The sequence below is a fragment of the Pocillopora damicornis genome, chromosome 10 (assembly GCF_964200805.1).
Source record: "Pocillopora damicornis chromosome 10, jaPocDami1.2, whole genome shotgun sequence".
Lineage (NCBI taxonomy): Eukaryota > Metazoa > Cnidaria > Anthozoa > Scleractinia > Pocilloporidae > Pocillopora > Pocillopora damicornis.
This window is the reverse complement of record NC_142679.1, coordinates 3,701,197-3,727,917: the sequence shown is the minus strand read 5'-3', so window position 1 is coordinate 3,727,917 and position 26,721 is coordinate 3,701,197. Positions and strand designations below refer to the sequence as shown.

At 37.2% G+C, this 26,721-nt stretch overlaps 4 long non-coding RNA genes across 6 annotated transcripts in view; 3 read left to right on the top strand and 1 right to left on the bottom strand.

Annotated features, from left to right (window-relative positions):
* Positions 1 to 10,116: 10,116 nt before the first annotated feature.
* Positions 10,117 to 14,843, top strand: LOC149038507 (uncharacterized). The gene is made up of 7 exons (XR_016180418.1): positions 10,117 to 10,492; positions 11,317 to 11,374; positions 12,003 to 12,031; positions 12,917 to 12,971; positions 13,231 to 13,259; positions 13,415 to 13,477; positions 14,077 to 14,843. It is a non-coding gene; the product is annotated as an uncharacterized LOC149038507 (long non-coding RNA).
* LOC149038505 (uncharacterized) overlaps positions 14,710 to 26,721 on the bottom strand; it is a 31,823-nt gene continuing 19,811 nt past the window's right edge. For both annotated transcript variants that reach the window (XR_016180422.1, XR_016180421.1), the window contains one exon: positions 14,710 to 16,015. This is a non-coding gene — a long non-coding RNA (uncharacterized LOC149038505). The remainder of the gene's footprint in view (positions 16,016 to 26,721) is intronic.
* On the top strand, positions 17,828 to 20,772 carry LOC113684725 (uncharacterized). The gene is made up of 6 exons (XR_003447494.2): positions 17,828 to 18,071; positions 18,160 to 18,537; positions 19,541 to 19,604; positions 19,797 to 19,831; positions 20,170 to 20,245; positions 20,569 to 20,772. It is a non-coding gene; the product is annotated as an uncharacterized LOC113684725 (long non-coding RNA).
* Positions 22,248 to 24,665, top strand: LOC149038506 (uncharacterized). Of its 2 annotated transcripts, none has more exons than XR_016180420.1 (5): positions 22,248 to 22,346; positions 23,603 to 23,627; positions 23,756 to 23,835; positions 24,168 to 24,189; positions 24,488 to 24,665. It is a non-coding gene; the product is annotated as an uncharacterized LOC149038506 (long non-coding RNA). The 2 variants fall into 2 exon arrangements; XR_016180419.1 differs by having other exon boundaries at positions 24,168 to 24,198.

Sequence of the window (26,721 nt, the reverse complement as noted above, 5' to 3'; positions counted from 1 at the left end):
AATATACTTTAAAGTTTTCCCGGACTACTTTAAAACGAGTTGGCTTCTATGAAAGTCAAGATGGGTCCGAATTTTCACCTCGTGCTCTTCTTCGCAGTCGTGGCCCGATGTTTCCTTTTCATCGACGCATCGCACCAAGGTAAAGTTGTTCAAATAGCCTCTTCACACCTCAAACCAGCAAATCATAAGCACGAGGCAAACGTAAAAAGAATCCTTTCAACGTTTTCATGAAATAATTCAGGATTTAAGCTTACAGATAAACATCGCGACTCATCGAGCGACGAAGTAAAGTAATATAATAGCTTAATATATTCGAGAACGTGTTTCTACGTATTTTTTCAGTTTTTTTCCCCCTTTCACTGATCACGGACTACCGATAGACATGGTAACCTGGCGCCAAATTTAATTATTTTCGCTGTGAAAATTCAAATTTCCCCAAGTACTCATAAGAACGTTTTTCGTAGTACGAAAGACAAAAGTCGTAAGCGATATTTATCAAGAGCCATTTCGAAGTACAATAATGGTCTTAACGTAGGTTCAATGCGTTGTCTTTGAAATTGGTTTCATGAAAATGTACTTTGTAGTAAGAGCTAGTGGGGATCAGTTCAATCGATGACGGAGTCGTTTTTCACATTTGTGCGTTGTAAACAAAAAGATTAAGCCTACTTAATGAAAGATACGGGAACTATTCACATAACGTGTGCACTATCGTTTCAGGTTGATTAAGGAAGAGCTAGTTCAAGTTATTAAAACCTACGAAAGCGCTTATTCTGCACTTTTTCAGCGTAAACAAAACGTATAAAATTCTGTTCGTTCCGTGCGAACTGTTAGTGGCTCTCAAAGACACGGTTTTCTTCATTTGCATGAACCACATGAACAAACATTGCATAGTGAGATTCAAGTTAGAGATAAATCTTGGAAGAATTTATGCTTTTTCGTTTATCAGTATGTTTTATACTGTGGATCCGAAAAAGAAAGAAAAACCAAGGAAAAAAGCTCCTTTGAATCGTGGAAAACATTCACCAGACAAAATATTTGCTTCGTGGTATTTTTCCAACTGACCGTCCCCTCTAACGCCCACTCCTTTTACGGAAATATTTCGCTTTTCATCTCCTGGTGAGACAAGAATACTTTACATATCCTTTCAGTACTTAGTTGTTTACTTCAACATTTATAGTATGTTCAAGCCATAATAGTATTCCGTAGCTAAATGGGAAGTTTCTTGTACATCATCATTTTATTATTTTGGGTTTTAATTGCTAAAGGAAGTCAATAATGTTTATCAGTATTTTAAGCTTGTTTCTAAAACACAATTATTGTTATTATACTTGGGCTTATTACAATATTTTGATCATCATGGGCAAATAGAAACAATTGCAAAAAATTCCAAATTTTTTTTCTGGTCGCTTCAAGTACGCACGTGCGTATATGCTACGCGCCTGATAGTTATGATTGTAATGAGAAAAACTATAATCATACTAGCAGTACTAAAAGTAATAATAATAAAAAAAAGTAATGATAATGATATTCCTTACCCTCTAGACTCATATTGCAAGCGAAGAGCACCTCACCTTTGTCTGGTGAGATAATTTGGTGTTATCAAATGAGTTGATAGTGTAGATTGGCCATTGTAAAGAGTTTTTAAAGATAACGAAACTCTTCATCCGAGCGAATGACGAAGGACTAATGCTTGAAACGTCAGCTTTAGAAACTTTTTACAACTTATAAAAGTTAAATTTTGCCCCAAAATCCTTCTCTCATTTGTCTTACGCATTGAAATAGTTGGGAATTAAACCTTTCCTTTGCCACATTACGCTAGACACGCGTTCATAAATCTTCTCTCTTATTCTTTTCAAACTCTCGTGCGTAGTGTTTGACCGCTGTATTCTACCAATGCAGCACCACAATTTGTTTAGAATTCATTTATCTGGTGATGAAAAGCGGGAAAGCCCATTCTTGTCATTATGGGTTGCATGCGGATGGCACCTGATCGGCCTAGTTTCAATGTGCAAGATTTCTATACGAACTATCGAGCGAATTAGTAATTGACAAACTTTTATTCTCACCCGTTAGGCTAACTGACTGAAATAAGATTACGGGTTCGTCAAAGGAAATAAGAGATCGTCAGAGTCAAATGGAACAGTTTAATTCTCCCATACATCCAACTGTCTGAAGCTTAGGGGTAACGGTATCATTTTCCATGGTGAGAGGATTCTCTCACGAACGTAGATTATGTCTTGTTTGGACTCTCCTTTGCTTCGAATTGTGCTTCCAAAACGTGGTACAGATCAAAACTTTGCCATGCTGCTCTTCTTTGCTCAAACGAACAAACCAAAGCCATGGTAATTCTCACTATCGTGCAAAAAATGGATCAATGGTTGTTCTATTCTGCACAATTAAAATTATTTTGGTAAGGATGTTGTATGTATGAAAATGATCGTGATAATCTAGGTACTGTCTCTAACGCGGGGTTATTAATTGAACTTTTATTCGATTCTAAAAAATCGAAAAGTTCGGTTGTTTGATGTAAACAGTGGAAAAATTAGGCGATCCCCAATTGGACAATTATTCATTTTACTGAAACTTTTTAAAATTGTTTCGCATCTTCCAGCATTGTATAACTAACTGCTTGTTTGAAACTACACTATGCAGTCAAAGATTTTTCGTGGAAAGGTTTTCGATAGATATCAAAATGAGCTTTAAAGTCTTGTAGCTTACATACACAATGAAAGCTGGCGAATCAGTTGACCTTATCTTAAATTAAGCTGTGTGTAGCTTTATTTTGGAATGATTTTTTTGAATGGCAGGTGTGATAACGTGTAAAGTACCAAAAGGAAAGGTCCAATTACCTTTTCTTGTGAGTGGACGCATTAAGTTGTACTCTAATAATTGGTCTGTCACGTGACAGCTCTGGAAGCAAGATCTAGACAGAGCAATCGCTCTGAGGAAAGGCTAACGCTCGAAACGTCAGCTTTAAACTCTGTACAGTGGCCAGTTTACGTTATCAGCTCAGTTAGTAATACTAAATTACCATCTTTTCTATGCTCCTACAAACTCACTCAAAAACCATCAACCCCTCCCTGAGTTTGGCTTTTGCTTGTGGCTAAATACTTCATTTACAAAGTAACTTGAATGAACAGTCTGTACTCTTCTCACTGTTTAAAGTACAACTTCGAGGAGACATAATTACTGAAAGATACATCGCAACGAAAAACAAAACTGCCAACCTCATTGATGACAAATGGAACCGAATGCCTTATATAAAATATTTTTTCCTGAAATTTTGCGCCCACTAACGTCTCAAAAGGACAAATTAATTTACCTACTTTGTGTCAATATTCTCATGTTTCTAAAATTTCTAATCAGTAGCACCTACCGTTAATTTGTTTTTTTTTCTATTGAAGTCCTCAAAGTGCTGTAATTTTCTTTCGTATGGTACCTACTTTACTGAATGTTTTATCTTATTGTTAGTGTTTCCTATGAATAAGATAAAATAAAAAGTCTCCTACAGCTGCATACAACTAAATTGAACACTTCACTTTTCAAAACTATGGTTAATTGTGTTTCCGTAGGATTGGCTGCATACCTAATAACAGGAAGGAAACTCATAAGCTTTCATTCCCCTGATAAAGCCAGTCTTTTTAAGAACGGATTTTCATAAATTTAGTATGAACAGAAAGTACCAACGGGCTTTATCGAAATCGAAACATAACTCAGAGCAGGGTTTCTGTGACGCGGTTGCATTTTGATCGTGTTGAAATAGAAAATGCCGCAGAGAATTAAATGATTTATTTTCCATCCCACTGTTTTCGGCATAGTCAGCATTTTTTTTTTCATGGAAAACTGAAACAGGATGGTAAACCATAGATCCATGTATCAAACGCACGAGCTGCGAGTGAAAGATCTAGGTATGTTAATCTCACATGAACGCTGTGAAGACGTACATGGAACTTCCAAAGAAAGTGAAATCGTATAGACACCATATAACAATAAAAAGAGTACAAATACACGTAAGAGTCACAATAGTTGTGGCTTTATGTGATGTCGGGTTGTAGAATGACTCGCCCAGTAATCTGGCGGTATGTGTCGAGTGCAACTTTAATGCATAACAGACGGCTTATCCGACGAGAACAAGTACCTTGACCGTGATTTTTTAAAGAGCAACAATGACGAAGAAGTCATCCGACGAAACACTCACCGACCCACTACTGCTATCGACAACAAAACTCTTACGACTACGGCGACTATACCGTACATACTTACAGCCAATAACATCGCGGCAAAACTGACCAATAAGTTTATATAGAGTGGACTTAGAATATTCGACTGACAACAACTATTTACTTGACTCTGATGATGACTTCTGCTCAGGTTGTCGAAACGTCAGTCATCACTGTTGACAACAGTCCTTCTCAGGACTACACTCACCTGGACGATCAAACTACACTATGACAAAAATTACTTTAGATGATTAACTGAATTTTTTTTTGTCTTTATTTTAGACATAAACATGGTGTTGCAAGTTATGGACGAAAATAGAAAAATTCGAGATCATGTTCCTCAAATGGTAGGAGACTCATTGATTTCCGACAGATTTGACAATCGTAAAAGACTCCAAATCTGTGTGGGACAGTTCTTAGTTAATGCAAAAGGGAACTTTCAGGATTTTGAAGAGAGTTTCATGTTTCAAAGAGTGAAAATTATATTTTCTTTAACAAACATCAAACCATCAGGTAGTGTTGCTTTACCATCTGAAGAAGAGGTAGATTCGCAATGGCTTTGTATGTTGTATGTCTCTGGTATAAGAAAGGACGTGGAAGTTCTTTTAGGGAAGCACCCACCCAAATATCTGAAGACAAAGTAGCTCTTTCTCAACGCTTATTGTGACCCTATTATAGCGGACGTACGAACGTCAAACAAGCTGGTAATCAAAATTGGGTGTGGAGGGGGGGAGATCAAAAAAGGATTTTCAGACACTACTTTAATCTACTTTAATCTTGTTAAGTTCATAATTGGATAAATAGAAAACACACCTCGCGATCCTAACGCCATCGATACTTTAATTCGGTTGAGCTAGATTCTGTCCCGTCAAGAGATGATCTCTTGATCCGTTCGTGTAATGGTACCGGTATAGTATTTGTCGTTCAAGTTTATGTCGAGCGATGTTATCAACACTTCCAGGCTGTCTGGTTCATTATCATCACCATCTTTGTTTATTGGTTCGGCGTGAACTCGTCAATTTTTCTAACTATTCAAAATAAATTTTTACACTGGCGCAAAACTCTGAATCAGCCAATCCTGTAACCTTAGAAAAACAGAATCCTTTATTTAATTTACGGGCAGCGTAACAATGGCGGCGGTTGGTCACGCTGCGAAAAGCTCCCGCTACTCTGTGACTTTGTTGGCTCTATGTATCGTGTTTTTTATGTTGACCGAAACTTACTCCCCAAGAAACGTACTGGAAACCTGTAAGCAACGAGAAACGACAAATAAAACCAGCTATCAGACGAAATTTGGATCTCAAGCTCAAAATACACAGAGATAAAGACCACGTTGCCGTAGAAAACAATTTCTTCTTTGTCAAGTGCCGGTCACTCAACTGATGTGTGGAGCTGGTTTAACATCCAAAGACTACAACGTTGTGGAGATATAAATCTTAATCCAGGCCCGATAAAGTTCCCCTGTAAAGAATGTGAGAAGAGCGTTCGAAACACTCAGAAGACGATGTTATACTCTGAATCCAAGTTACTACTCTAAGTTATCAACCTTTGGAATCAAAGACCCTTTACTAACTTGCAATTGGTTTCACTCGTATCTAACGGGGAGGAGTCAGAGAGTGGTGATAAATGGAACGTCTTCTAGATGGACCGATGTAGGGTCAGATGTCCCACAAGGGTCACAATTGGGACCGATACTGTTCTTACTATTTGTTGATGATATGCCTAATGTTGTTACCAGTGCAACACTGGCTATGTTTGCAGCTGACTCTAAATGTTACAAGGTTACTAACCACCATTCTGATTACTTGCATCTGCAGCAGAATTTAGACGCGCTTTCAAATTGGTCTGTGCGAAATGAGTTGTTTTTTCAGCTTACTAAGTGCAGCAAGGAAGCACCTTAGTCCTCCTCGCAGCTATGTTTTAAATGGTATTAATGTGGAAGTTGTCACAGCCGAAAAAGATCTATAGTTGAATAATAGTTTATAATTGAAAATGACATCTCTTGGAAAGATCACTTAGTCATGATTGTAGCTAAAGCTAATAGGATGCTTGGTTTTCTCAAAAGGAACTGCGCTGGCATTGTTGGTAGTACGGTGCTTTTGCGTCTTTACTGCTCTTTAGTGCGCTCTTATTTTTGTTTTGGCTCGCAGTTATGGGCCCCTCAGTCAAGTACCAGCAGTTTAATCCTTGTTGAAAACATACAAAGGAGAGCTACTCGTTTTATCTTAAGGAATAGTAACCTATGTTGTAAGGCTCGTTTAATCAAGCTTAAGTTATTACCACTAAGTTACTGGTTAGAATATCTTGAATTAGTTTTCTTTTTTAAGTGCCTTCATGGGCTTGTAGATTTCACTCGTGAATTTAGTTATTATTTTTCTTTTCTAAAGGGCAACACGCGCCGTGCTTCATCAGGGCTGCATTTAAAGTTAAATGCCTGTCGTACGTCTTCCTTTCGAGACTTTTGCTTCAACAGAATAACTTTGATGTGGAACAGTTTACCTAAAAATATCAAGGATTCAGACACTATAAGTTCTTTTAAAAGTAAACTCAAGTCGTTTCATTTTACTAGACTTTTGAATGCTTTTGATGGTGACAATTTTCGTTCTTTTAAATTAATTTGTCCTAAGTGTCGCCGTGCAAATACTTCTTCTGTCTGTACTCGTTAAGTTAAGTTAAGTTGTTAATTTGTATACTTCAGAATGTTCTTTGTGATTTAGATTATTTGAATTGTAGTTTAGTCGGATCAGGGAAGGGATCTATATTTCTTATGGGGCTGGGTGTGGGTGTATTAACCAATTAGGGTCCTATTGTTATGCACCTGTACTTGTACTTGTACTTGTACGAATCTATGAAATAAAAAAAATTTTAAAAAATAATAAAAAAATGAATGTGGCCTATGGATTCACGAAAAGTGCCTCAACATGTCGACATCGACTTTTTAGTATTTCCTTGAACGACCGGCAATCGAATGGACTTGTCCACTATGTTCTCTACCGAGATTGGGGGACTCATTTTTCCTTGAGGATGAAGAAACAATAACCACCGAAACTATGTAAATCAGCTTCTTCTACAACCGAATACAAATGAGATGAAAAACACACAATTTCACCCCCAGGAGAATATGGCAATTAACAACTGTGGCCAACAGGAATTTGATCTGCCCTTGCAAGAATGGCAGGAACATTCCAATCGGATACTAATGTTCCAGCTGAACATCAACAGCCTCCAAAATAAATTTGATGAATAGGAACTCCTGAGCTCGCAAATTATTTTTCTCTCAGAGACAAGAATGGACAAGTCCTAACCGAACAGCCAGTTCACCTTAACGGGTTACAACATGTATCAAAAAGACAGAAAGAAAGGAGGCGGTGGGATAATAGCCTATTTTGATTCTAGCCTACCCTCGAAGGAGCTGAAAGTAACGAAGAAATACAAAACAATCGAGATTCTTGCAGTAGAAGCTAGACTTTGCAATAACGAAGTCATTTTCCTTGGGATATACCGAACCCCAAAGCTGTCGGATCACCAACCAGACACACATTATCTAGAACGTGTAGAGGAGGAACTAAATGACGCTTGCATGTGGGCTTCCCTCAAGAAACAGATATTTATAATTACAGGCGATCTGAACCTGAAAAGGCTAAAACCAGAAAGTAGAGAAGGGAAAATACTTGCCGACCTAGAAGAAGTGCATGGGATGCAATGTTTAATTACCAAGCCGACGAGGATTACGCCAACACCAGAGACACTGCTGGACGTTATTTTAAGCAACAAACCCAACCTTTTCAGGAAGGAAGGCTCTTTTAACCAAGAGATATGTGATAACCACTTCATTTATGGCGTTTTAAAGCAATCAGCACTACAGCATAGATGAAAGACCATCACATTCAGAAGCCTGAAAAACGTGGATACGGATCAGCTTAATGGGGACTTGGCAAATGCTCCCTGGACTGTTGGAGAGACATTCGATGCCATAGAGGACCAATATGACGCATGGAAAACCATTTTTTAAGTGTACTGGACAAACATATGCCGGAAATGAAGGTGAGAGTTAAACAGAAAGATGCACCATATATGACGAAAGAATGAAAAATGGCAATTGCCCAAAACCGAACTTGAGAAAATTGGGAGTTAAAAAGGAAATGGCGAAATTTGGCCATTAAGGAGAGCAGACATGCTATTAAAGCTCATTAGGCCCAAAAATCGGATGAACTGAGGAAGAGACTAAGACATTTCTACAAAGCCTTTAAACCATTCTTAAGTGATAGGAGCAGAGAGGAGACAAAAGTTGCCATCAGGATTAACAAGCGAATTGTAACATAACCAGAAAGTAGTGGCAGACGAGCTTGGAGACTACTTTCAACTGTTGCAAATGTCATTGATGGTGCACAGGTAACGAAAATAGTTGAGAAAGACTTTGAAAAACACCTTATTTATTTATCTATCTATTCTACACATTATGAACTGAAGTGTAAATAATTTTAACTTTATGTAGCTTAGGTATATTTTAATGTGTAAGCAGTCCCCAATTAGTTTTCTCCGAGCTAAATACTATTGACACTTAAATAAAGTCCTTCATTCATTCATTCAATGCACATGTATCATCTTCAGTTCATAATTTAGATGCACGCCATTAATTAGAAAGAAGGCTGCTGATAAAGGGAATATTTGGTAAAGCGAAGTCACTTGCAATGTCAAGATTAGCCTTTAAGCATAGTCATCAATTTAAGATTTCCAAATTAACACAGCACAGGGTACCTGCGTGCGACCAATTTAGCAGGTGGCCGCTTTTTAAATTGCTTTTTAGAACTCTGAATAATAAATTTTTATGCCCAAACGTCTTGGCACGTCACTTAAGGGCCTTAGTTTAGGAACCATCTATCAGATTGGTATACCGACTCTGAACTTTCTGGTATACCGAATCCTGTGTTGTTAAACTTGAAGCTGTCAAAACTACACCAAACAAAAATATGCATTTCAATCACCCATGGGCACATGGCTTCGGGTAGGTTGGTCCTGTTTTAGTCTGTGAGTTTTTAAGAGAACTTTCTTTTCATCGCGTCGAAGTGACGATGGGAGGAGATCGCATTTGCATCTTTATGAGCGGGTGAAAGAACACACCACAGGTTCTATTGAGTCATGAATAAAGGGGTAAGTTTCTAAAGAAACTGTGGTGCTGCGTCGGTGGGAGAGTATAGCAGGTAATTTAGTGTTAACAACTGGGTTGAAAACGTAAATTAGCCACCGTAAAGGGTAAAAAAACTGACGTTTCGAGCGTTAGCCCTTCGTATCGCTCTGACGAAGGGCTAACGCTCGAAACGTCAGCTTTTTTACCCTTTACGGTGGCTAATTTACGTTTTCAACCCAGTTGTTAACACTAAATTACCTTCTATTGAGTCATACTGTGTTCGACCGATCAAATCGGTTTTTTTGGGATCTATTAGAATAGAAGAATTATTGCTGAAATAAACAGGTGGTGATTATTCGTTTTTAAGAATTTCAACCAGAAAATTATCAGCATCCCCCATGGAACGATTTCGTCAGCTTATTAGACAGTTTTGTTAGTATTATTCGTGCTCTCTTAAGCTTTCCTATTCACAAATTTTTCGTCTTTACGTTCATCATCAACATCAATTCAACATGAGACTTAAAAAACGGGTTTCTATGGCAAAACACGGCTTGGAGCAAGTCTTCTATTTACCACCAGAGGCACATGATGGTAGACACGAACGACACGGAAAGAGAGAGCTCATCTCAATGAGTGCAGAAAGCTTTGGCGAGTGATTTGTTCTTCTTTGTCATCATCTTTCAAACGTATTGAAGTAGAAGTTAACACTTTCATTTGCTTGAATGTGAAAGATTCTCCCGCGATTGTAGCCTATGCTTTATTATTAAGAATGTCAGAAGAATCAACTGGAGTGCATTCCATTTGAACAACACAGCCATGGCAAGTCTAATCATCAAACGAAGATGACGACTCATTAACACATTTGACAGAAACCACAAGGAAAGAGGATGAACCGTGCGCAGTGTCGACGGCATTTTCATTGGGTTGATACTACAATTCTGAGCTACATTGAATATGCTTCTAAAAATTTTCTCGTGGCCTCGACTTTTCAAGGTTTTTTTTTAACTTTTTAATTCAACGTTCAATTTCATGGCTCTTTGAGGTTCACAAAAAATTTCGTTCCAAACACCGTGGCAGGCGCGGCCACTCAGGCAGAAAAAGCTTTGGACATTGCTGCATGCTTGAATATGGCTTCCAGGCCGAGGTAAGTCAGTGTGGCATTATTGGACTGTATAAGTACTGTACATACTGCATGTTCCATTTACCAAATTCCTGCCTTGATTCTCGATTCCACTGAAGCTGACCTCGCGCCTTTAAGTTTCAATAAATTGAGCTTGAAATTCATCTTCATTTCTTCAATTCATCAGAATAAAATCGAAGCATTTTAGGAGAGGTTTGAATCATTGTACCTCGCCGACCCTTGTCGAGGGGCTAGATTTGTAATTCCACGTATCCCACATAGGATGCGACTCGTTTTCAAAGAAACCCAAGTTATATCAGCGACAGGAAAAAGGCTAACAAACATGAAAACTTTTCCAATGCTACAAAAATCATTTTAAAGTCTGTTTTGGGTTCAAAACTTCTTCCCAGATTCCCCATCTTAGTCCACTTCATTTCTCGAAAGCGTCACTAGCACTCGAACAAATTATGAGGCTTGAAAGAAAAACTTTCTTACAATAACATGTGTAGGGTGAGATGTTTTAGCAATTCGTTCGCTACATTCGTTTAAGACTATGTTTAGCCACATACATCTCACAATTGAGACTACAATTAGATCAATGGACTCGTCCCTCAAGGTATTAAAACAATGAATATCCCTCCTTTCGAAATCTCAATTACAATAATTCCGTGTGATCTAAAAAGAGTTCCAGTGCAGTCGCAAGGATACCTCTTGAGTTTTCTTAGTGCTGTCTCCATCTTATCTTTGAGTTTCAAAAGAATATTAGAGCCAAAATCTGGCGTTTTGATGGCAGTATTCAAAGATCTGAATCACTGAGGTCTGTAAGAGTCAATTTTCTTTTTTTACAGTGCAAGAATTTTGTTAGAGAGAGAGATGGAGGTCATAGTAAGCGGGGTTGTGACACAGGTATCATATTACCTGATTTATAGTAAGATATACACAAACACTGTTCTGATTCCATTCTAAATATGGGTCCCTAAAAAGAGCAGTGCACTAGTTTTAGTGCATCTGACCCTACCTTTCCATATTCATGAATCAACCTCATCTATGATTATAAATTAAAGTTCACCTGTGCAATAAAAACTATGTATGACTAAGCTGGCACTTTTCATGAAAAGCTAAGAAACACAATTGACCAACTGACTCACTTTGTGCACCTTATACTTTTAACCTCAGCTTTTCTCAGGCAAACACTAAATATTTCAATCTTAACAAATCTGTTGCAGTCATTCAGTCCGTCAACGGTAAGAATTCTCTGTTGAATCGTCTTTTTTTGATACCTTAACAAGTTTATACTCAATTATAATAAGAAAATTATATAAAATTACGGAGAAAGTGGGCACGTTCTGTAAGGTCAAGGTATTTTCCCTGTTAAGGTTTTTCCAGATATATACTCCTAAAAAATAGTGAGAGACTTATACTATAATATCGTTGACGTAAGAGGATTACTAGAAGTTGATTTCATATATCATCCTGTATGCAATGACTCCAGAAGAAGCTAACCACTTACAGAAACATTTAATTCATTTTGCAGGATGATACAGCATCCAGCCAGCGATCAGAGTAAGTAATAACATCGTATTTGTCACACATCAGAAAGAGAATACCGAGTGTGTTCTAGCCTGATGCAATAACAGAAACGCTACTGAACAGAACTTTAAATAGTACAAAATTTGCTTTTGTCAATCGTCTTCCTATTGTGCATTTTTTTCTCAAACGTAAACAGAAGGTTGCAAGTTATGGCGGAAAACATGGCAATAGGATACCGTATCCCATGGTCTGGAACAGGAATTAAAACATTTGATACTTGACTGCCTCTCCTTATCTCTATTAAGGGGTTAAATTCATATTTTATGTGAAATGAAGAGGAGGGGAACTAGGTGGATTTTTAAGGAACCTTAACTATGGTCTTCACTCGCAAAAAATAAGTAACTGAAAATGATTCTAACAATCAGACTCACAATGATACTCATAAGGGCCTACATAAAATGTTTTTAACAACTCCTGGTTGTATAAGGATTGCTGAACCATTCACTTGAACTGACCTTAAGATGAAATCACATGACATCACGTAAGAATCCTGAAAATCATTAATAACAAGGAACTTCACCATCTGAATACCTGCGTGTTAATTGTGATCGCTGCTTTTAGTTCTTTTAAATAAGAAAAACAATGGTGTAAACGTTTTGCTAGGAATATCACACTGGTCTCAATCACCCAACAACTCCTTTCTCGCCATCCATAGAGAGCACCCCCATCCCCCGTCTTGTCCAGTTTGCCTGGCACTCCAGGCGCCAAATTTTTGTACTTTGTCATCCATTTCTCCCTTTTTAGCCACACAATATTGATGTTTCCTTATTTGAGAAAAAAAAGGTCAAAGACCTCCTTCTTTCATTTGTAGCTAATTTCACGAAAGATGTCGATGATGCCAATTTGATTTCTTTCCAGGGTTTTCATGGTAACAGGCATAGATGGAATTCCACAGGATGTTTCCGAGCTACAGGTAAGTGATGACCATAAACAAATGAGAAAACACCGAAAAGACTTTTCTGCATCTTAATACACCATTTTAAGTTGATATAATTGTGAAAGTAAGCACAATGTATAAGGTCAGTTTAGGGTTTTTGCGCCACGGATAATTTCGAAGTACGACGTCGCTGCTAGAAGATTTCATAGAAAAAGATTACTGAAATTATTTTATGCATGAGCCATGATTCTGGAAAAATTAACCACTTACAAAAACATATTTTTGTTTCATGCAGAATAGTGCACAGTCCAGCCAGAGGTCTGAGTAAGTAATTTCATCAATGTATTGAAGTCTTAAATCTCACTTACCTCAAAAACCAATTGCAACAACAAAACTGTAAAAATACGTTAACAGCACTGGACAGAACTATTGTAAAAACTTTGTGTTTGCTCATTATCTTGCTGTTTTGATTTCTTCAGAGACGTAAAAAGATGGTTGCAAGTCAAGAAGGAAAACGAAGCAATAAGAGATCATATCCAATGGTGTGAAAACAGAAAGTAACACATTTGATAATTGGCTTCCTCTCCTAATCCCTAGAGTAAGGTTCAGAAACGAAATTCAGAAACAATTTTGTACCCCAATTAATCAACCATAGAAAGGAATTTTCGATCAAAGTGCCAATTCAGCCATTTTTAAATGAAGTGCACTGAGCTGTTTCTTATTAACCCTTTAACTCCCAGAAGTGATGAACATGAAAATTCTCCCTATAATATCCTTACATTATCCAGCACACAGCTAATAAGAATCTTCAAACGTATCAGTTAGAGGTTGTTATCTTGATCTAAAACCAAATTCTCATAACTAGTTTACAGGGTATGTGTGGCAGCCAGAGGGGAGAATTACCAATCAGATCTTGGGAGTTAAAGGCTTAAGCCTTACAATGTTGAAATAGGTTAGTGGTCAGAATCACAGGGAGGCTTTTCCCATGGCTTGCAGGCCATCTGGGAAAGGAGAGAGGGAAGTAATTATTCCTCCTAAACTATCGTGCAGGAGGGGAAGGTGATCCAACTACAAAAAAAAAGTATCGTCTTCACATATGGTCTTATCTTAATGCTTTCCATTCTTTTGTTTCATTTTGCAGACATCAGACACCTTAAAGAAACATTCAAGCTTGAGCTTAAAGTAGATTTTTAAAATAAATAAGATAGCATCAGTTCCCTTCAAAATCTATCGTTTGTTTCACTAGTAAATCCATAGAAAATTGAAAGATTTTTAGTTCTATTGATAATAGCAGTATTCCGCACTTTCTATATCGATACACCGTCGTTATTACCAATTGGGTTGTTGCGAGGACAACCCCAAATAATCTTTGCTGAAATGACAATTTGGTGATTGTGTCTTGGAATGGTTCAGTCCTCTCAGCTTTTAAATCTTAAAGAACTTTAAGAAACGGACCGGGATCGAATAATCCCTTGGACTTCACTTAAGCTTATTCAAGAAATTGTTCACCACAATCAAAGTTCTCAGAAAATGTTAAATTAAATTAACATTTAATTTGGGTCTTAACTTCGATCCCTTTAAAGAGTATCGAAAAGTTCATTTCTTTCTTACTTCATCAAATTTAAAAGGATTTCTTTCCTACATTTGACTAAATGCAGCGTAACCATTATTATCACATGCGGGAAAAATTTATTGAAAGCTGATTGGCTGAGACAGAGGGCATTTTTTCTTAATCACGAGGGAACATTTGGTAATCAAGAGGGCATGATTACTTGATATTGATTGAGCCTTTTGGCTGTTTGCGGCAACGATTTATTGACTGCAATTTAACTGAATGAAGCCGTATAACGTTTTTTGAATGTATTTTGAGAATAAGATGTTCATTAAACCTATTGGTCAGTTACGTTAGGTTTGACATTTGTGGTGGTATTGAAAGGGCTTCATCGCGCGGACATCGTGCGCGAATGCAATCAGTTATTTTTATCGTCATTCTAATTGAAATATCGAAAAACTGATCAATAAAAGAAAGCAACGATTTCCCCAATCGGGACAACTCAAGATTATGATTATTATGAATAATAATCACGATGACAATAACAACATGATGATGATGATGATAATAATGATGATGATAAATTATGAGTCTCTTAGTCTCCCATAACCTTTAAACAGAGCTGTGCGCTCTGTTTTAATGAGACACAAATCAATAAGAACGATATTATTAGTAGTTATAGAGTTCATCTTGAATCATTTGCAACGACTGCAGCAGATGTAGCATTGACAGTAGCAGTAGACAGAACCTTCCGCAAGACATTTGAAGCTTCGAGCAGACATCCGAGGAATTCCAACGCTGTACTTCACTTTATAATGACCCAAGATAAAATAAGTAATTTTCCCAAGAATTCCTGTAACAAATGGGATGACTTCAGTTTATTCCTCTGCATGTTTTCAATCACCATCCTGAGGTCAGCAGCTTTTTAAGTAATTCTCTGTATTCTACTATCTTCGTGTACCACAACATCATTAACGACGCATCAATCTGCCTTGTCTTGTCAAGTGTACTTAACTTCCCAAGCAGCCCTACGTGGTAAGTTCCCAACGAAAATTTGCACACTAGTACTGCAACACCCTATCTGATTCCTGAAGGTACTGAACCAGTGTTAATAGAGAAGCCTTGTAAGACACTATTTCTTATGGCCAGTCCAGCAACCCTTTTCATGCTGTTTCCTGAAATCTTTTGGCGCAAGCCCTTGCAAGTGCTCACTACATGACCAATTGTTTCAACCTCGTCTCCATAGATTCTTCATCTGTCAGCATGTTGTTACTGATGTTTGTTCCTCTTGACTGGGTTAAAATTTGGAGCTTGTTATCAAGCTGCAACTAAAGGACGGTTTCCCTACTCAACTATTCCTTTATGAGCCATTTAGATGAATCTTCTTTGTTATGTATTTCAATGAACTATCAATAAAAGAGTGTCTTCTCCGCCAAGGGCGCGTTCTTCCACTCATTGCCGACGAGCTGTTTAGGTCCAATTTCTGCTAATCCCTGCTGTAACGCTACTGCAGAGGTGTTTCAGGTGGCTAAAATCAAGATAGACAAACAAACAATTCCTTGCCATCACTTTTGATAAGGGTCATCGAAATCAAATTTGAATCTTTGTCAAACCTTCGAGATCATCTTGTACCGAGACTACATCTTTACAGGTAATAGTGGAAACATAGAGACAATAGAAAAATAAAACTAATACTAGCGGAATTGTGCCTATTCAGATGTAGGTCTGTTTGGCAATTAATAACGAGCTCTCCTGACTTGACTCTACAATCAAATGACACTGACTCCTATAAAGACTGGGAAGCGATGAAACTATTGTAGGTGTTTAAAACCTCCTCCTATGAACTAAGGCAATTAATTATTCACTGATATGACGCAATACCATTTACGTTGAACTTTATTCGCTGAGAAAATAGACACTTGAGGCCGGTAGAATATTTACCCATTAGGCCTAATGCGCCTACTGACGCGCTAGAGATGAGCACGGCGACAATCCTGTGTCGAGGATAAGAATGATGGACACGATTATGACGATCATCATCGTCATTGTCGTAATCACGTGAACTCGTTGCAAGCAAAACTTTCTTAATAGAATTTCATGCGAGTTCATGCGAGTTACTTAGTTAACATCCCAAAAAGTGGATAAAGTTTCTCTTTAAACGCTATTGTCAAAGCAATTTTAGAAAGTATCAAATAATCCATTATTTACAGCACCCAAAAGTGAAGGAGAGACTGAGAAAATCACAAAGACAGGGAAATTCATTTTTCAGGAAAATTCACGAATGTTCGAACTCAAAATTGTAGTTAATAATTAAACTGTTCGCAGGCCTAGCATTTTGCAATTAATTGAATATCAAAAAACCAGTATTTAAGACGAATGTTAACGGAAATGAAGCTCAATCGTCAACCTTGGCCTTCTGAACCAAACTCAAAACTGAACAACGTTACAGAGCATACCTACAGCTACCTTGTTTTTTTCAAAGTCACAATTTAGCAGCGCGAAACCGTGATTACTCTCTCTTTTAACAGCCACCTCAAGACAAAAGGTGTTGGTCGCGGTCGTTACATGTACAAAAGAAGATAAGTTGCATGGCATATATATAATGTTTCTTTTAGTTTTACATTCATGTATTCCCTTTCCCATCACAAATAACACAACAAAGCGAAGACTTAGCAATTTCTCGGCCAAATAAGCCTCAAATTTATCGCTAGAAAGGCCGCACGCTTCGAAAGCTTCTTTGGTGAATATTATTTGCCGCCGTATTTTTGCTTCAACAATATTTTGAGACAGCGGCAAACACCCATGCAAAAAAACAACGGTATGTATTTCAACATTCAAATTTATGCTTGAGAATCCGTTAAAAAAAGTTGCGTGACGAGTATTTCATACCAAACAAATGACGTAACATAACATAGCATGGCATGGTTACCAATGATTGCATAAGCTATTCTCAAAAGGGAAATTAGCACGGGTGATTGATTGTGAATTTACTTTGAAGAGTTTTTTTTCAGTCTTCTGGCCTCAACTAAAGAGAAGCCCAACTGAGTTGCGATAACCTGTAGCTTACATCTGATTGATTGAGTTGGTTGTGGGAGTTTTATGGACGAATCAAACAGATGAAAAAATCGATGCAACCTAGGATTTCAATGGAAAGTTGTTGTAAACGAAAACCGCATTTGCATTTTTATTAACAAGTGATGAAAAACGCGCCACAGGATATATTTGAGTCATACTGTGTTCGACCAATCAGATCAAGGTTTTTATTAGAATCTATTGGTACAGTAGAACTACTGCTGAAATAAACAGGTGGCGACAGTATCATTCGCCCTGATGAATTTTCAAACCAAAAGCTTTAGCGTCCCCCATGAAGCCATTTCAATAGCTACTAAGGCAGTTTCGTCAGTACTGTTTCTAATCTGTAACGGTTCCATTTAACAAATTTTGCGTCTTAACGTTCATCAATAACATCAGTTCAACACGGGACTTAAAAAAACAGTTCTACATGGCAAAAAACAGCTTGGAACAAGTCTTCTATTTACCACCAGAGGCACATGATGGTACACACAACCTTACTGAAGCTAAAGGTAACGCTTTCATTTGCCTTAATGCGAAAGATTCTCCCGCGATTGCAGCCTAAGCTTAAAAACGAATCTGCTTTATTTTTATTTTTAGAATGTCAGAGGAATCGAATGGAGTACAATCGCTTTGAACAACACAGTCATAGCAAGTCCAGTCACCAAACAAAGACGACTGATTGAAATATTTAATACGAAACCACAAGGAAAGAGGGTCAACCACGCGTGGCGTCGACGGTACTTTCATTGGGCTGATACGACAATTCGAGGCTACATCAAAATGCGGCGAAAATTTTCTCACGGCTTCGACTTTTCAACGTTTTAATTCAACGTTTAATTTCAGTTCTTTAAGGAACTGTAAATCGTTGGAAGGTTCACACTAAAATTTCGCTCTTAGCCTGAAAGGCGCGGCTACTCAGGCAAGCAACGTGAGCAAGCGATGTGCGTCAAAATCAAAAATGGCAACCAACTTCAGGTAAGATCAGACAGTGACATTATTGACAGTGACTGCATAACTATTGTATGTCATACGAGAAATTTTTCCTTCTAGCTCTGATTCATCAACGCAGCACGTTCCTGCTCGTTTCAAATCAATTACTTTCCTCTGAAGCATGTTCTATCTACCAATTTCCTAACTCGATTCTCCATTCCACTAAAGCCGAACTCGAGCCTTTAAGTTTCAATAAATTGAGGTTGAAACTCGTCCTAAAGACAAATGTAGAATCGACCGCTACAGAATAGAATACGAGGCATTTTAGGAGAGGCTTGCATTACTGTACCTCGCCGAGCCTTGTCGAAGGTCTAGATTTGTAATTCCACATATCCCACATGAGACGCGACCCGTTTTCAAAGTAACCCGAGGGATATCAACGACAGAAAAAAGGCTGACAAACATGAAAACTTTTCCAATGCTACAAAAACCATTTTAAAGTCTGTTTTGGGTTCAAAACTTTGGAAAATCAACGGCAGATTCACCATTTTAGTTCACTTATCTCTCGAAAGCGTCACTTGCACTGGAACAAATTATAAGAGTTGAAAGCAATACTTTCTTACAATAACATGTACAGGGTGAGATGTTCTCATAATTCGTTCGCTACTTTAGTTTAAGACTATAGTCTGGAAGTTTGCACGCATAACCTTTAGCAACATACATTTTAAAATCGAGACTGCAATTAAACCAATGGACTCGTCCAAAGGAATAACTCACGAAGACATTTATTCAATGAAAAACTCCAGATACAATGTGTTTTACAAGGTATTATTTCACCTCCAAATTTCTACAAACTTCAACGCTTGCAAAAATCTTCTTGAAAATTTCTTAAAGGAAAAACCTAGCATTTCACTCAAGAGTGCTTATTTTCGTCTGGAGTGTGTTGTTGTTTGATACTTTCTCAGTTTTTGCAAAGACGGATTCAAAAGGAAGAGGGGAGTTTAAACAACAACAAAACTAACGATTATGATTTTTTAATCCATTTTAGTGATACTCAAAGTCCCAGAGTCCTAGTAGCAGGTCAGCCAGATGGACAAAGCATCCACCCAAGGGTAAGTAAACAAGAAATGATCTCCTTTTGGATTGAAAGCCCCTGGAAAAAGTTTCACTTCGTTATAATCGGATGAAACAACAACCTGAGCGTGTCATTTTCGCCTAAGGATGCTTCATTCTAGGGGATGACACTTTTTTAGTCAATGTCTAATTCATATCACTTTTCTTCTATGGTCTCCCCAAATGTACAGTCACAGTCTTCTGAAAGCAGTTACGTCACTTTAAGGTAAGACACGTGCTAACACTACTAGAAAAATTCCAAAGCATGAGCAGGTTTAATCCTACTTTTATTATATTTTGATCCTTTGGATGCATTCCTCCCTCAAGATATTAAAGCAATGAAAATCCCTCCTTTCGAAATCTTAATAACAAACATTCCGTGTGATCTAAAAAGAGTTTCAGTATAGTTGCTGGGATAACTTCAGAATTTTCCGAGTGCTGTCTCCATCTTATATTTGAGTTTCCTCAAAATTATATTGGAGCCAAAATCTGGAATTTTAATAGACAGTATTCAAATATCTTATTCATTGAGGTCTATGTGAGTCAATTTTCTCTTTTTCACAGTGCAAGACGTTGGAAAGCGATGGAGAAAGAGATGGAGAAAGAGATGGAGTTGATAAGAACTCACATTATGACACAGGTATTAAATAACTTGATTTGTATGTAAGATATATACAAACACGTGCTGATTCCATTTTAAATATGGGTCCCTTAAAAAAAAAGCAGTACTTACGTTTTGGTGCATCTGAGCCCTACCTTTCTATACTCACGAATCGATCTCAGTTATGATTATAAATTAAGGTTCAACTGTGATATAAAAACTGTGTATGACTGAGCTGGCACTTTTCATGGCAAGCTAAGAAACACAATAGACCAAGTGACTCACTTTAGCCGCTTATATTTTCATTCTCAGGTTGTCTGTTCATTTTCATAATAACACTTCCCTCTGCTTTACTTTGTCAGGGAAACGAGGTGGTACACACAAGACGTAACATACCAAGAGAGGGGAATGAGTGAAATCGTTATTACACATATATCATGGACGGAAACTCCCTAATTGCTTCACAGTCAAGTTCACTGCAACTTACTGAAATATTTCCTTGAAACGTTTCTCTTTGAAAACTGTATATTTTTTGTCAATAATAATAAAGAGTTCGCATACAAGAACATATATTGATCATTTAATTGAATCATGCATTTCAAATAAAATATTCAAAAGTTATTAGTACCTGTATTATACAGTTACACCAACAGCTTTTTACATCAATAATTAAGGGAAAGGTAATTCCATTATCACTGAAGATGCAAAACTTTATTCACTTTCTAGTATTTGACTGAGAAGCACCAACTGTGCCAATACAAATATTTCTCAACATGTATGATAAACGTGTCACGCGAAAGTCTGTATCCGGTGCGGGTTCATATAAGTATGTAAAACAGGATTATATCTCTCGCGCTCTGGATGGAAGAAAAACTCTCTTACTATAATTTCATGCGAGTTCATGCGAGTTCATGCGAGTTACTTTGTTAACATCCTTAACAGTGGATAAAGTTCCTCTTTAAACGCTATTGTTAGAGCGATTTAAGAAAGTATCAAACAATCTATTATTTGAAGCACCCAAAAGTGAAGGAGAGATTAAGAGTATGACAGAGGAGAAAAAAAGAAAATCAATTTTTCTGTGGAAAATTCACGAACACTCGAACTCAAAACTGTCCTTATTAACCCGTTGGTAGACCTAGCATTTTGCTATTGATTGAATATCAAAAAACCTGTATTTGAGACGAATATTAAGGGAAATGAAGCTTAATCTTCAACCTAAGCCTTCTGAGCAAAACTCAAAACTGAACGTTATAAAACATACTTACAGCTGCCGCACTCTTTTCAAAGTCACAATTAAGCGGCGCGAAACCGTGATTACACTCTCTTTTAACAACTATTTCAAGACAAAGGATGTTCGTCGCGGTCGTTACATGTACGAAAGAAGATAAGTTGCATGGCATATACATAACGTATCTTTTAGTGTTACATTCATGCATTCCCTATCCCATCACAAATAACATAACCCCGCCAAATAAGCCTCAAACTTATCGCTGGAAAGGTACGCTTCGTAAGCCTCTTTTTGACGCCATATTTTTGCTTCAGCAATATTTTGAGACAGCGGAAAACACCCATGCAAAAAAACAACAGTATGTATTTCAACATTCAAATTTATGCGCGACAGTTGCGTGACAGCCAGACGACTATTCCGTACCAAACAAGAGACATTGAAATCCGGACATAAAACATTCCACACCAAGAAAGAAAAGTCGTAAAAGCAGTAGACTGAACTGGCAAAGATAAGCTGAAGGATGAGGTTGCCTTTCCGCGCCTTCCGATGGCAATACTTGTTTAAAATCAGGCCAAACAGCCATCAAAGAGTTCCCACAGACAGCTAACAATAGAGTCAAAACACATAACGGCGACGAACATCAGGCCTTTGAAGAAGCGTTAGACAACTGACATCCTACTTCAATTGTTTAGATGGAGCTTATTTCATAATCTTGTAAGCCAATCGTTCTTCAGGTAATAAATGGATTGTAAAGTATGCGAGTCACGTGGTAGCATGTGACTAATATTATGACTAATAAGTGCTGCATCTAGAAATTGGCGCACATGTGGTGTGATCGAAAGAGCAGATACCGACGAAAAGAGTTAAAGATTCTAAGTTACAGGAAAGTGCCCTACAGGAAACTTTAAAAAGGTAATCAATAAATTTAATAACAGATCATTGCATTTGGAAAGTTTTGTGATTGATGTCCTTGTGTCCTCTTTATTAGTCTGAAATGCTTCTGTGCGCGAACAATTACAAAAAGCGAAGGATACACTATACGCCCATTCTGTCCGACAAGTCGTGGAAACAAGTCAAGGCATCAAAAATTAGTATAATGTAAAGAAGATTATACTTAAGGACGTATCTGCAACAAATTTTAGTCCACACAGAGTGGTTCAAATTCAAAATAGTACAATTTGCGCGACCATATGCACTAACAGGGTGAGTCGCAAAAACATGTTTGGGTTGTAGTACTCGATAAGAATTTTATTGCATAAACAAGTAACAGAGACTTGTAACTCGGTATGTTCCTTAGGCTATAACACCAAGATTACTTCACTTAGGGTGTGACGCCTACAATTAGTTCCATTGTGAAAGATAACTAAGATTTGCCATTCGCTTTTTGCCAGAAACGATCAATAAATAGCACCTTCCTACATACTACATGCATGCACTGTCAATTAAAAATTGTGGTAGCCAGAGTGCCTTCTCAGCAGGTTTTCAAGACTCTTACGATTTTAAACGAGTCACTGTTGTCCCTATTGACTATATTAGACAACATAACTTTTAAATAAGGCTTTATTCGAAACAATAAGTCCACCAGGCGCTAAGATTATAATTTCGACAGATCAGTGTTTCACCATGCGTGATTCCAATGTTACTTCGAAAGCACAGCATGCCGACGAGTTAACACAGCGTGGTAAAGCATGTGCAAAGAGTGATAAACAGCGAAATTTCACAAAGCTTTGACTTTGTAGAATTATTCATAAAACCGTGATATGGACGGCCGGAAATTTTGTCCTTAAATTTTGACACTCGAAATCTGAACCCTCTCTCTCCGTCTTTCTTCCCTCTCATTGCCGAGCTGAAATTTACCATAATTCTTAGTCTTGCGACATTGTTGATCCTAGTAGTATGCAGGACGTGTTTCAGACATTAACCTACTGAGTTTTGAAACGAAATTTCGCTTGCCTTCACAAATTTAAAGCCAAGAACAAAGACTTATTTATCGGCAGAGGTGATGTCAAAGACGACCACTCCAATTTAATCCATGATACTGTTATTTATATTGGACGAATCAAATGTGTACTACTTAGCAAAGGTACCGACAAAGTTCTGTTAGCACAGTCTCCGGCATCAATTCAACTTTCGCTCATTAAATAAGTATTCCAACGTTTTCGTTTCAGACTCATGGAGCAAAAAGATAGAGAGGTAGGTATTCAAAGAAACCTGTATTTCAAGGGCTCGACACCAACATATGTATTTGATAACTTTTCTTGATGTTATTACAAATTTCCTTTTGCCACTGTTTTCTAATTAGAGCATTCTCTCCCTGATAGAATGCTTCTTATCTGTATTCAGAGAAACGAAGGCCAGTCAGAGAAGAAACAGGTCCAAGTGGACGTCACAGTCCAATAGGGTAAGAGGTATCATTTGTCGCAACAAAAGCTTCATCGGATTACAAATTTGAACTAGTTCTACTAGTTCATTTGCATTCGTAGCAAAACATAATGTAACTTAGGAAGAGGAAAATTCCAACAATTCCGAATTTTTATTACCTCCGCAAAAAGATGCAAGACAAAAAGTCGTGAAGACCACTAGTGCAGCTGCTCTGTTAGTATTTTTCAGAGAGCATAAGAATTGAATTACTCCGAGGCAATTGAAGATCCACCAATTAGTACATGTACTGCCGAGTTTGCGAGATAAATGAATTAAAAATAGCGACAGATATTTTCCTTTTCTTCTTTTCAGGGGCACTAATTGCAGTCCTCAAGTAAGTCAGGTAGGATTTAGTATGAGTACATAGAATAAAGATAAAATTTTAGAGGGGATAAGTTATCTCGAAGGTATGGAAGATCACTATTGTCAAGTGATGTAATTTAAGTGACTGTTGAGGGACGGTAAAAATCGCGAACTATATATTAGACTACTAAATTTGATCATTTAGTTTCAAAATGCTCAGCCTTGGTAAAAATTCACTGTCAAACTTAAAGCAATAATGTAGTTTAGCTAAAATTGAGCACTTTTTTTTATACAGCTCTTCTAACTATTTTGAATGCTTCCTTCAACAGGATGACATTGACCCAGTACTCATTTTAGCTTTTGCAATTTTCCTTTGTTAAATTAAAGGTTGTATCTTCTTAAAATCACTGTTTACGCGTTCTTTTATTCAACACATTTAAGAACATATTTTCGTAGTTACTCAGTCAATTCATGTAAATCAATTATATCATTTATCTTTTATTCTCTGCTAGATTCTGTTGTAAAAAAACAGTTTATATTATGTCGAGGAAAATGAAACATTCTGACATTTATAAATATCAGTAAGTTTTGTCAGAAATAAATAAAAGAAATGAAAACGAAAATGAATCACAAATATCATTGATATAACAATTTCAGAGTATGAGATAGAGGAAATCTTGAACTTAACGTAGAAAAAATAATCAGTCATGTATATCAGGAATGAAAATCCTCATTATGACACAGGTATCAAATAACTTGATTTCTAAGTAACACATATACAAACACTGTGCTGATTCCATTCTAAATATGAGTCCCTAAAAAAAGAGCAGTACTTAAGTTTTAGTGCAGCTGAGCCCTACCTTTCCATACTCACGAATTGACCTCAGTTATGATTATAAATTGGTGTTCAACTGTGCAATAAAAGCTTTGTATGACTGAGTGGGCACTTTTCATGAAAAGCTAAGAAACACATTTGACCAACTTACTCACTTTGTGCCGCTTATATTTTCAGTCGCAGGTTGTCTGTTCACCTTCACAATAACACTTTCTTACGCTTTACTTTGTCTGGGAAACGTGGTGGTACTCATAAGACATAACATACCAAGAGAGGGGAATGAGTGAAAGAGAGGAAACTCCCTAATTGCTTTACAGTCAAGTTCACTGCAACTTACTGAAATACTTCCTTGAAACGTTTCTCTTTGAAAACTGTATATTTTGTGTTAATAATAATAAAGACTTCACATACAAGAACATATATTGATCATTAAATTATATCATGCATTTCAAATAAAATATTCAAATGTTATTAGTACCTGTATTATACAGTTACACCAACAACATTTCCCATCAATAATTAAGGGAAGGTAATTCCATCATCACTAAAAATGCAGAGCTTTATTTACCTTCTAGTATTTGACTTAAAAGTACCAACTGTGCCATTACAAATATTTCTTAACATGTATGATAAACGTGTCACGTGAAAGTCTGTATCCGGTGCGGGTACATGTGAGTATGTAAAACTGGATTATATCTCTCGCACTCTCGATGGAAGCAGAACTTTCTTAATACAATTTCATGCAAGCTCATGCGAGTTACTTTGTTAGCATCCCAAAAAGTGGATAAAGTTTCTCTCTAAACGCTATTGTAAAGCAATTTAAGAAAGTATCAAACAATTCATTATTTGAAGCACCCAAAAGTGAAGGAGAGATCAAGAATAACTCAAAGAAGAAAAAAAGGAAAGTCATTTTTCAGGAAAATTCACGAATGCTCGAACTCAAAACTGTAGTTAGCAAACCATTCGCAGGCCTAGCATCTTGCTATTGATTGAATATCAAAAAAACGGAAATGAAGCTCAATCTTCAACCTTAGCCTTCTGAACCAAACTCAACACTGAACAACGTTATGACGCATACGTACAGCTGCCGTACTCTTTTCAAAGTCTTAGTTTAGCAGCGCGAAACCGTGATTACACTCTCCTTTAACAGCCACTTCAAGACAAAAGGTGTTGGTCGCGGTCGTTACATGTACTAAAGAAGATAAATTGCATAGCATATACATACTGTTTCTTTTAATGTTGCATTCATGTATTCCCTTTCCCATCACAAATAACATAACTAAGCAAAGACTTGGCAATGTCTCGGCCAAATAAGCCTCAAATTTATCACTGGAAATGTACGCTTCGAAAGCCTCTTTTTGCCGCCATATTTTTGCTTCAGCAATATTTTGAGACAGCGGCAAACATCCACTCGAAAAAACAACAATATGTATTTATCCTGGAGAATCCGTTAAAAAAGTTGCGTGACAGCCAGACGAGTATTTCGTACCAAACAATTGACATAGAATATTGGACATAAAACATTCCACATCAAGAAAAGAAAAGTCGTAAAAGCAGTAGACTGAACTGGCAAAAATACGCTGAAGGATGAGGTTGCCTTTCAGTGGAAATGCCCGTTTAAAATGCAAATTTCAATGTCACAAATGAAGCCAAGCGAAGTTAAACGTTCAACCAATCATATGAAGACATTTGTCTTTTAAAACCGTTTCATTTTTGAAATGCAAATTT